The 11,023-nt window shown below is 44.3% G+C and overlaps 1 protein-coding gene and 1 long non-coding RNA gene across 8 annotated transcripts in view; one reads left to right on the top strand and one right to left on the bottom strand.

Annotated features, from left to right (window-relative positions):
- Positions 1 to 11,023, bottom strand: part of LOC140490617 (UDP-glucuronosyltransferase 2A1-like) — a 121,514-nt gene that overhangs the window by 39,086 nt on the left and 71,405 nt on the right. The gene's annotated exons all lie outside the window — the stretch shown is intronic.
- The window catches only part of LOC140490693 (uncharacterized), a 76,254-nt gene that overhangs the window by 46,061 nt on the left and 19,170 nt on the right, over positions 1 to 11,023 (top strand). The gene's annotated exons all lie outside the window — the stretch shown is intronic.

The raw sequence follows: 11,023 nt of genomic DNA, 5'->3' as shown, positions 1-11,023 counted from the left end.
TCTTCTGGTCCAGGATCCGCACAGTAGAGAAAGATGAAACATGCCTGTGTTTCTCCTTCCAAAAGGTGCACAAGGAGAGCTCTGTGCTCAGCAGCCTGAAGGAAGAGGATGGCTCGGAAACGTAATCTCAATCTGACAGCCTCAGGATCAGGAGAAAGTGAGGATTGCAGATGCTGGAGCTCAGAGTTTAGAGTGTGGTGCTGGAAAAGCACAGCCGGTCAGGCAACATCCGAGGAGCAGAACAATCAACGTTTCAAGCATAAGCTCTTCATCAGGAAAGCTCTTCATCGACTCTCCTGCTCCTCAGATGCTGCCTGACCGGCTGTGCTTTTCTAGCACCATACATTTTGATCCTGAAGTTCGGCAAATCCGTTTATGCCAGACCATATGACTTGAAGCCCACAGACAGCGTGGCCTCCCAGTCATTCCTGTCCTCTATCATGGAGGTCTTAGACGACAGCACACGTGAGAGGCTGAACCAGCTGTTATCTCTGGATGACCTGACGAAGGGCCTCGATCCTTAGAAAAGAATAAAACTCCCGGAAGTGATGGCTTACTGGCCAAGTTGTATTCGGCTCTGTGGGACTAGATTAGCCAGGACCTGCTAGAGGTGTAGGACAAAATACTTCTGTCAGGTAGCATGTGAAAATCCATGAGGAAATATATCATGCCCCTCATCTATAAGCGGAAGTGGAAGAGGGAAGAAATTAGAAATTAGCCACCAATATCACTGCTGAATGCAGACCACAAATTCCTGTCTAAGATTATTGCCAACTGAGTCAGGTCTGCTCTGGGATTGGGGATTCATCCCAACCAAAGCTGTGCTCTACTGGACAAGACAACCTACAAGAGCATTGTGTTCCTCAGGGATATGATTGTCTATATGCAAGACAGTGGGGTGGATGCTGTCTCATCAGTCTGGACCAGGAGAAGGCCTTTGACATGATATTGCACACCTATATGTGGTTCGTAGTCTCCAAAATGGGCTTTGTGGGAGGGAATCTGAAATTGAATCCAACTGCTCTACACCAACATCATTACTGCAGTGTCAATCAACAGGTGGGAATGAGATAGCTTCCCAGTCAGGCAGGGCTGCCCACTCTCTTCTGCCTTTTTTATGTGTTGTATAGAGCCTTTTGCTGAGTCCATTAGGAAGGAAGTGAGCCCTGAGAGGGATGACTATTCCAGGCAGCAGAGGCCTGCAGACCAAAGCCTCCCGGTAAATGGTCAACCTCAACACATTCTGCTCAGATCCACAGTCAGTGCGTAGACTCATGAACATCTGTGACCAGTTTGAAATGGCCTCAGGAGCCAAGGCAAATTGAGGCAAGAGCAAGGCTATGTACTTTGTGAACTGGGCTGATTGATCCTTTATTCCTTCACCATTAGGATGGATTACCGGAAAGTGCTGTGAATATGGTTCGGAGGGGCCGGAGCATGCATAAAATCTTGGCAGGAGTGCACTGCTCAAGGTGAACCCAAAACTGTTTTTTTGGAAGACTTCTCTCTCTCTCTTTCTCTCTCTCTCTCTCCATTGTGGGTAAAAACTTGCTTATCAGGTGTGAGACACTCTGTTTGTTGTTGTACATGGTACAGGTCTGGCCCAGCCCCTAAGTTTGTGCTGTTTCAGTCACCCAAGCCGTCTCCCACCTCATCTGGTGGTCTAAGATGGACCATGTCTGCAGGGACTCAATATACAAAACTATGAATAAGCCAGGGAAAAGAACCCAACCTCATCCTCATTGGCAGTCTTTGTATGTGGCTGCATCAAGCTTTGTATCGACCTTTGATGTCACCAAGTGTCACTACGTACTGAGATTCTACCAGTTCTCAGTGTTGTGAAGGATGGGACTGGCCTCATTGTCACGGAATGCTCCAAGTAGTTGGACCATTCTGTATCACCTGTCCCTCATAGAAAGATTTACAAAGAGAAACACCTTTGATCATAAGTCCATCAGCACGTGGTCAGCGTGTAGTGTCCTTGACACCCTGTGGGAAAAGGAGAGGTGGTTCCTGTCGATTGATCCCTGAACAGACTGTCAAAGTAATTTGGCAGAATGCCTCATCACCAGAACTTTCCAACAAGCACCAAGACATCACTCGGCTTTTGGTGACAAGGGCACACCTGTGAGACCCTTTATGTACACGCAGTTGGTCTGCGTCACTGCACATGGCCCTTCAAGCAAGGTGACGTTGAGACTATCACACACCTCCTGGTGGAATGTGCCTTGGCAAGATAAGTCTGGGGAAAGATGCAGTGGTTTTTGTTGAGGTCCGGAACACCTCCGTAACATGGGACTCTGTGCTCTATGGTTTGTTCCCTGGGACACACACTGACACAAACTTCAATTGTACCTGGAGGACAATCGACTCAACGAAAGACCCTATTTGGACTGCCCGAAACTTATTGGTCTTCCAGAACAAGGAGTTGACCTCAACCAAGTGTTGCAGTCTGTTACATTCCAAGGTCCAGGACTGTGTGTTGAGGAACGCACTAAAGCTTGGGGCAGCTGCCGCCAAGGCATAGTGGGGAAAGGCCACTGTCTGAAGTCTTCCTGCTGAAGATAAATGGGGGTCCGTTCAGTTATTGGACCTTTCTAGCAACTCAAATATATGTAAATATTGGTATTGTACGTATAAGAGAGGTCTTTAATTTTTTGGATCGAGTCAAAGTCTAGTATTTTGATTGTTTACTTGATATGCAACTGTACAGAACTGAACTGCACTTGTGACTATGTATACATATACAAATAGATTTTTTAATGAATAAAGTATGCTATGAATAAAGACTAAAGCCTATATTCTAGGTATTTTAAATAAACTTATGCACAACTCTGGAACAGATAGAACTTGAACCCAGGTCTCATGGCTCAGAAATAGGGACACTACCACTCCACCACAAGCACCCCTTTTGTCATCTTATAGAGGCCAGTACCATACTTTCATGAGTTTAATTTAAGTTGTATTAGTTGCTGTGGTGGAATTTAAATACTGTATTATCCTGGGCATCCAGATTACTAGTATAGTTATATCACCACAATGACACTGTGCTTCCTCGACCAACACTATAAGATAATTTTAACCAACTTCTTCACATATGTTTTGACACACCTCCAAGGCAGGTAGCACTTGAACCCAACCCTATTAGCCCAGAGGTAGGGTCATTACCACTGTGCCAAAAGTGCATTTCAACCAATACTACATATTGGTTCTCAGGGCCTGTTTGGCTAACAGTGGTCAAGGATGATTCTCTAGTGAGTCTTAACAAGAGTCTTTAACCAGGTGAGGCTTATTGAATGATACCAATAGGTACAAGGTACTTTGACTAATTAAACGTAATTACTAAGACAATTAGGAACCAAGGATATCTTCCCCTCCAACATATAGGTGTTCACAATAACTAAAGTAAGTTCATGAATTTTACTACTTTTACAATTATCAATATTACATGTCTCCCAAGACCTAATTTCACATAAACAGATCGATTGAAAAGCTTTTAGAATTACAAAGTGAATTTTAGCATTCACTTTGTAATTAGAAGATCATACTTTGATTTGAGCAAGTTGATTCTGACCTTCTCTGTATCATTTTTCCAGTGGAGGATATTTTATCTCTTGAGTGTCATTCATGGAGGTTGCTGCTTCTGCTACTTCCTCCGTTACCCTATCTGGAGGATTCTTTTACTATTGAATTCCCTTCTCAGAAAAGTTCTTCCCTGAAAACTTATACTGCTGCCCTGTCACATCACCTGGACACCTTTTAATCCCATGAAAGGTCATCATTGAGGATGGTTGCATCGCGAAACTTATTTCTTGCAACATCTTGAAATTGTAGACCAAGCAATTTCATTTTTTTTACCATTTCCTGAATCTGTGGATGTTTGCCTGACTTACATAGAGTTCAAGCAAACCTTTATTGTCAATCTGCTGATAAATCACTGCTAAAATATATAAGCGGTTCACTTCAATTGTGGAGCATGTTAGTTATCTTTGATGGTCCTCTGAGCATGCCTTCCTGCTGAATTGGACATTTTTATATCCTCAGTCATGGTACTAGAGGATTACTGCTTCCTAGTATTGATAATTCTTCTTCGAAAAGGGTGGCACAGTGGCTCAGTGGTTAGCACTGCTGCCTCACAGTCCTAGAGAGCCAGATTCAATTCCAGCCTTGGGTGACTGACTGTGTGGAGTTTTCATGGTTCTCACTGTGACTGTGTGGGTTTCTGCTGGGAGCTCCTGTTTCCTCCCATAGTTCAAAGATGTGCAGATCAGGTGGATGGACTGTTCTAATTTCCCCCCTTGTGTCCAGGAATGTGCCAGCTAAATGAGTTAGCCATGGGAAGTGCAGGGTTACAAAGATAGGGTGGGGGCTGGAATGCTGTTTGGAAGGTCGGTTGGACTCTATGGCCAATGGCCTCTTTCTCCACTGTTGGGATTCTATGAAAAATAAAGGACTAACTAGCTGCCCTTGTGTTACAGCCAGGTCTTCATCTGGCAACAAAGCTAAATCTGCTATACCAATTTCTTCACCAGATTGTTTTGCCATCTGAACAACTTCAGTTAAAGGTTCCTCAATGAGATCAAGTGAGTCGCATTGCTCACTCTTGTTCTCAATATTTGCTACTATCTGGCAAACTTAGCTATACTACTCTTATAGTCACAATTTCCTTCCTGTTGACAGTACATGACAATACTCTCATGATAACGTAGAATCTATTGCCAACACCTTTTTTCTTTCTGGGTTCTGCCAGATAGTCTAGGAACCGGCACCACTCCCCATCTCTTCCTCCGCTACATTGATGACTGCATTGGCGCCACCTCATGCTCCCGCGAGGAGGTTGAGCAATTCATCAACTTTACCAACACATTCCACCCTGACCTTAAATTTACCTGGACCATCTCTGACACCTCCATCCCCTTCCTGGACCTCTCCATCTCCATTAATGACGACCGACTTGACGCTGACATTTTTTACAAACCCACCGACTCCCACAGCTACCTGGATTACACCTCTTCCCACCCAACCTCTTGCAAAAATGCCATCCCGTATTCCCAATTCCTCTGCCTCTGCCGTATCTGCTCCCAGGAGGACCAGTTCCACCACAGAACACACCAGATGGCCTCCTTCTTTAGAGACCGCAATTTCCCTTCCCACGTGGTTAAAGATGCCCTCCAACACATCCCACACCTCTGCCCTCAGACCCCACCCCTCCAACCGTAACAAGGACAGAACGTCCCTGGTGCTCACCTTCCACCCTACCAACCTTCGCATAAACCAAATCATCCGCTGACATTTCCGCCACCTCCAAAAAGACCCCACCACCAGGGATATATTTCCCTCTCCACCCCTTTCCGCCTTCCACAAAGACCGTTCCCTCCGTGACTACCTGGTCAGGTCCACGCCCCCCTACAACCCACCCTCCCACTTTCCTGGCACTTTCCCCTGCCACCGCAGGAACTGTAAAACCTGCACCCACACTTCCTCCCTCACCTCTATCCAAGGCCCTAAAGGAGCCTTCCACATCCATCAAAGTTTTACTTGCACATCCACTAATATCATTTATTGTATCCGTTGTTCCCGATGCGGTCTCCTCTACATTGGGGAGACTGGGCACCTCCTAGCAGAGCACTTTAGGGAGCATCTCCAGGAAACCCACACCAATCAACCACACCGCCCAGTGGCCCAACATTTCAAGACCCCCTCCCACTCTGCCGAGGACATGGAGGTCCTGGGCCTCCTTCACCGCCGCTCCCTCACCACCAGACGCCTGGAGGAAGAACGCCTCATCTTCTGCCTCGGAACACTTCAACCCCAGGGCATCAATATGGACTTCAACAGTTTCCTCATTTCCCTTTCCCCCACCTCACCCTAGTTCCAAACTTCCAGCTCAACACTGTCCCCATGACTTCTCCGGACTTGTCCTACCTGCCTATCTCCTTTTCCAACTATCCACTCCACCCTCTCCTCCCTGACCTATCACCTTCATCCCCTCCCCCACTCACCCATTGTACTCTATGCTACTTTCTCCCCACCCCCACCCTCCTCTAGCTTATCTCTCCACGCTTCAGGCTCACTGCCTTTATTCCTGATGAAGGGCTTTTGCCCGAAACGTCGATTTCGCTGCTCCTTGGATGCTGCCTGAACTGCTGTGTTCTTCCAGCACCACTAATCCAGAATCTGGTTTCCAGCATCTGCAGTCATTGTTTTTACCAGATGGTCTAGGAAGCCTAGAGAAATTTTCTACATTATCCCTTGACCAGTTAGTCAGCAATGGTTTATTCCTGGACAACTTATTATTGCGAGACTAGTTGAACCCCTTTTGCTTCCTCAAAGATGTTGAGGTCAAGACATACCAGCAGGCTCAAGTCACATGACTGGTTGGTTGTGTTTATTATAAGTACATTGTCAGCTTTCATTTGCTCTTTGATTGCAGTGTTACATGTAGGATACCTTCAATCATGTATGGTTTTCCACTAATCTGTTGAGATCATTAGATAAATTATCTGTGCATTCTACTGAATGTTGAACACTTGCCTTTCAAATAAATTGTGATGTGGAGATGCTGGTGTTTGACGGGATGGACAAAGTTAAAAATCACACAACACCAGGTTAGAGTCCAACAGGTTTATTTGCAAGCACTAGCTTTTGGAGTGCCGCTCCTTCACTGGCTACCTGACAAAGGAGCAGCGCTCCAAAACCTTGTACTTCCAAATAAACCTGTTGGACTATAACCTGGAGTTGTATGATTTTTAACTTCAATATAATTGCGTGCTCTCAGATTAAAATAATATGAAATGCTTGTGAAACATCTTCAAAAGTATCTGTGCCTTATATATTTCAGCGATTTGTAGCATCATCGGGTATATCCTATTGATTATAATAGTTTATTTATTGTCCAGTTTGAGCTTAAAATTTAATTTTGAAGTAATTCTGTACTCTAAGAATTGATTTCTCCAATCCTGTTTTATTTTTGGTCCATCTTAGACATTAAATCTTGCGATGGTACCATTTCTCCTGCCACTTTATTTTTTAATGTGATTATTATCATATATACATTCAAGTTGTTTTAAATGTGTTTCTCAAAACTGTTGGTAATCTACTGGCTTTTAAACTTGCAGTATAAATGCCATTTCATCTTCTGCCCAGCTGATTTAACAATTCTGCACTATAGCAATAGTATCTTCATGACCTTCTGTTACAAGCTTTACATTCTATTTTCGCAGCACTGTTATTTTCTTCTAAAAAAGCTTCTGATTGTGCATTATAGTGATGTTCTAGTATTTTACTTCTTCTAAAGCATTACATTCTGTTAAGTAGCAATACTGTATGACCTACTGAGGATTTCCGCGCCTTATTTTTGCGACCACAATGGTGGCTTCCTGCCTCATGTGGCAAAATGGAAGTTTTTCGGTCTTCTGCAGCCAAGATGGAGATTTCCCATTTCGTAGACAAAGCTGACAGTTTCCTGCCTTTCACAGTCTAATACACAATGGACAACCCTTTCCCTAACTTTTGCTTTAAACCTCTCTGACCACCGCTTTAATAAATCATTCCAATAAATGCGCAATTTAAATTATGCATCTCTTCATCTTTCAACAATCTAGGAATCATTTTGTTTTCTTCTGTCTGAACATGTTTTCTTAATGTTTTAGACTGAAGTTTTTTCACTTTAAATCTGCTCAACAGAGTTCTCAATGCTGCAGTCTTGGTATCAAATAATTTAACAGCCTTCACTTCATTATTATAGCCTCATACTGTCTGCTAGCAATGGCAGCAATGCCCACTGTGACTGGTGAGTGCTCCTTTTTTAAACTTATATCCTTCTCACCCATTTTTTTTCATCTTTCCCAAAGTGATTTTAAACTTCAGTCAAGCTATTCAAACAATCATTTCTTAACTGAACCTTGCATTGGGAGTGCCTCTACAGATCCTTCTTCTCCAAAGACTATGTCACTGCTGACTGTCATTAATTATTTTACTCTCTTACTAGCGCCCATTATCATTTCTGTACCTCTGAGATGAAGGTTTCAGCCTGGTGTGTTGGTTTTGCCCAGCCAATACTTTCACAGTTTCTACGGATGCTTGTCTGTTCAAACCCTTGCAGTATTCTTAGAGCATTCATGGATTTAAAGTTGTGAATTAACTTTTCGCCTGAATATCTTTCTCCTGGGTCAAATGGATTTTTTTCCACTGTTGTTACCTTAAGATGTTCAAGCACAATCCCACCACTGACTACCATGCACTGAAGAGCTAGCCACTACCAGTTAATGGTTGAGGAAGAGTGCTATCACCAATTCTCCTTTATACTTTTTCTGAAATGAGCTCTAATGGGTTAAACAGTCCCAGGTGGAGCACAACAGAAACAAAATCAAACTGTTCTGAGGAAGGGTCACCGGACCCAAAATGTGAACTCTAATTTCTCTTCACAGATGCTGCCAGACCTGTTGAGCTTTTCCAGCAACTTCTGTTTTTGTTTCTGATTTCCAGCATCTGCAGTTCTTTCAGATTTTTTTTAAAGTTTATGAAAATAAAGCAGAAACTTGTTAAAAATCAAATCAAGATAACATTATCCAGGGTGATGATACACCCTAGTCTCTATGGTGTCCACCAGCCTCTGAAGGCCCAATCCTTCTCTCCATAACGCTTCTAAGGACATGTTTGGTGAACAGTGGTAACTGTCTTAAAAATAGAATGCAGCTTAATGCATGATAGCAGTAGATATTGGTTACGTTGTCTCATTAGACACAATCACTAAGACAATCGGGAAACAGGGATGACGTGTTTGACCCCATTGGGATTGTAAGCTTGACTCTTCTTTCTCCAAGACTGTGACAATTTACTCAGCAAGCTTCTCCCTCTAATGTCATGAAATAAATGACCAGAACATCTGTTCTAGATTTTGGTTGGGAGATTCTCTTCTAATTCTGCAGTGGCATAATAGTGTTCACACAAGATCTCCTTTAAAGTCATATTCAAAAGCAAAACGTTCAGCAGTGCTGCGCTCTCTCAGTACTTTACGAATGCTGTTTCGGATTATGTGCCCAACTCTCTGCAGTGGGAATTGAGCCCACAGGCTTCAACCCAGAGACAAGTATGTGATCACTGAGTCATTGCTGACATTTAACCAGAGCATCAAAAAATTCAACCACCCTCACATAACATTATCTCAGCAAACCATAATGATTAGGTTAGAAGCCATATTCATTTTACAGCAACTGATCAGGCCAGAAACAGAAATCAATTGTTCACTTCAACAAAAGTAATCAACAATTCTGTGACAATTTTTGTAAAAATGCCTTAAAATGTCCTCTCTGACACCCATCTACATTCATCTGGAAAGAAAATAAACAACTTTGAAGAAAAAATGGATTAAATTAATTGATATGCTGTTGCAAAGAACTCTAGGAACTTTGCTCCATCTAAGCCACATATCTCTTAGATGCTCATATTGACATTTTTATTTTTGAGTGCACAGGAAGATTAAATCTTGAGTAGTCAAATGCTGAAAACATTTGGTTTCTAGCCCTAAAATGATCTCTGTAGAACAAAATCATATAAGGTTTGCATATCAGAAGGAGGCCATTTAGCCCTTTGTCGAAGAGTCTGGTGCTGGAAAAGCATCGCCAGTCAGGCAGCATCCAAGAAGCAGGAAAGTCGATGTTTCGCGCATAAGCTCTTCACCAGGAATGAAGGAGCGGCCCATGGGAGTTGAGAGATAAATGGGAGGGGGTGGGGCTAGGGGGAAGGTAGCTGAGGATGCGATAGGTGGTTGAAGTTGGGGATGATAGTTCTGAAAGGAGGGTGGGGCAGATAGGTGGGCAGGAAGATGGACAATTAGGACAGGTCAAGAGGGTGGTGCCGAGTTGGAAGGTTGGATCTGGGATAAGGTGAGGGGAGGGGAAATGAGGAAACTGCTAAAATTCAGGGTGTGCTTGGAGGGTCCCAAGGTGTTCTTCCTCCAGGCATCAGGTGGTAAGGGTTTGGCGATGGAGGCGGCTTAGGACCTACATGTGTTCGGCCAGGGAATCCAAGATGGCAGCGATCTGAGGAGATCTGCCTTGCTGAGCTCTGCACACCAGTCCAGCAGCAATGATATTTTTACTACTACCCCCCCCCCCCCCCCCACCTTTTATTTGGAGAAAATCTATGTTAAATTTGAATCCCTTTAGCGGTGGACCTTCGAGTGTCCAAACAACATGGGCAGGGAGTATTTTGTTTGGATAATTGATCATTCAGGTGGCCGGAAACAAGCGGTAATCTGAGTGCCGTTTGTTCAAGCATTTCTCGATGCACCGGCCATAATGCCGGTTAGCCAAGAGCTGCCGATTATTGAACATCTCTTGATTATCCAGCAATACATGCCATAATGCCGTTTAACTGATAACTGAATGTTGGGTTGCCTGGTGCCATTTTTGCAGGGCCTTGGGATCTTGTTCGGATGGTCCAGGACTCGGATGGTTGATGTTCAGATAGTCGCGGTTCTACTGCAAATACACTTTGAGTGAGCGAGGATGGCGTAAGAACAGCATACAGTCAAACCCCAACACATGGGTCACTCGCCAAAGGCAATGGGTGGGCCCGTAACTGCGACTGCAGATGCAGCTCCCTCGGCAGCCAAGAAAGAGACACCAGCGCAGCAGAATGTCGCTGAAGAACTCATGGCGATCCGAGGGATGGAGCAAGGAGTTGACGGAAGACAATCGTACTCAGTTGGAGCCAATTTCGGTCATGCTACAAAAGCATGAGAAGGAGTTGGAAGGGCTCAGGGTCGAGTAGTGGATCATGGCGTCGGAGACAGACGTCATGTCCTTGGCGGGGCGGAGCCAGGCACTTGAGAAACACTTCCGGGCCTTGACTGGACAGGTCGATGATCTCGAAAATCGAGGTAGAAGGAAAAATATCCGGGTCGTTGGGCTGCTGGAGGGAGTGGGAGGTCGGCAGCTCATAAGCTTTTTTTGAAGACTAGTTGCCACAGTTTCCAGGCTGGGACGCCAAGGTGGACTGGGTGAAGTTTGACAGAGCT

The sequence above is a fragment of the Chiloscyllium punctatum genome, chromosome 2 (assembly GCF_047496795.1).
Source record: "Chiloscyllium punctatum isolate Juve2018m chromosome 2, sChiPun1.3, whole genome shotgun sequence".
NCBI lineage: Eukaryota > Metazoa > Chordata > Chondrichthyes > Orectolobiformes > Hemiscylliidae > Chiloscyllium > Chiloscyllium punctatum.
The sequence above is the reverse complement of the archived record's forward strand: the minus strand, read 5'-3'. Positions and strand labels throughout refer to the sequence as shown.